The following is a 1,056-nucleotide window of genomic DNA, read 5'->3' as shown; positions in this document are numbered from 1 at the left end:
AGAAACGAGGTTGCCCGACTTCTCCTTAAGTCATCATGTTACAGACAGTGAAATGAACAGGAAGCTCTAACTCTGAGTCCAAATTACATGATGGATCACAAAAAAGGTTTTCCTGCTTAGAACTCATTTGCATCCACATCTGTTGATGAGACAAAGTCATGATGTAAGCACACTTTCCTGCTTCATGCTTGTGTGAAAGAATTTATTTCATTAGATGCCTCTGAGTTAAAGTGTGAGCTGCATCACTGTCTATTTTCAATGACTTTTAATTAAATTACTTTAGCCCTACTAGAAAACAGGCAACAGAAAAAGAGCGAACTCTTCCTCTCTCCCAAACTTTAAGCAGATCCAACAAACTTCACTTGGGGATCCATCCACCCTCAGCAAAAGCTTCCTCCTGCTGAAAATGTGTTTTCCCACTTTATTGTGTGATGAAGCGGTGATAAATGAATACATGACTGAAAGTAAGCATGAAAAGTTTTCAGTGTTTGACTCACCGAGGAGCAGAGACACACCTGAAGTCTTCATGTTGTCGGAATGACGACTGACAGCAGAGTGACACCTTCAGCTTCACCACTTCCCTGTTAAGACCATCAGCTTGTGACACTGCTTGTGCAGAGCGAGGCTGAGCCGCTTCCCTGATAAACTGCATGAGTCATGTTCACGGTAACCCTCACTGTTTCAGTCCATATGAATGATATATGCAGCTACTTTTTCTGGTCCCAGTCTGTTGTCACCACTGTCTCAAATTTGGGGACTTACAGGCTTACAAAGGGGCACAGTGACTCTGGTCATCAAAGAGGCCAAGCTGAAGTACAAGTAGTGTATTGAGGAGCTCTTTGAAAAAATGCATCTCAACTGCTCCGACACTCCTGACAGGTACGGGATCACTACAGGTTTTCGCTTGGGCAGCGGTCGTCCTTCTCTCCTGGATCGGTTGGAGCTTTCTTTTGGCATCTTCACTCAGTCCCACTTCCTGTGTCCCTCTTCACCGTCCATCCATCAGAGCCCAGCTGACCGTCACATGTCAGAGACACTGAGGCTGCTGTGAAGAAC

Source organism: Haplochromis burtoni, unplaced genomic scaffold (genome assembly GCF_018398535.1).
Source record: "Haplochromis burtoni strain Fernald_Lab_line unplaced genomic scaffold, NCSU_Asbu1 Contig_1183, whole genome shotgun sequence".
NCBI lineage: Eukaryota > Metazoa > Chordata > Actinopteri > Cichliformes > Cichlidae > Haplochromis > Haplochromis burtoni.
This window is presented reverse-complemented; position numbering follows the sequence as displayed.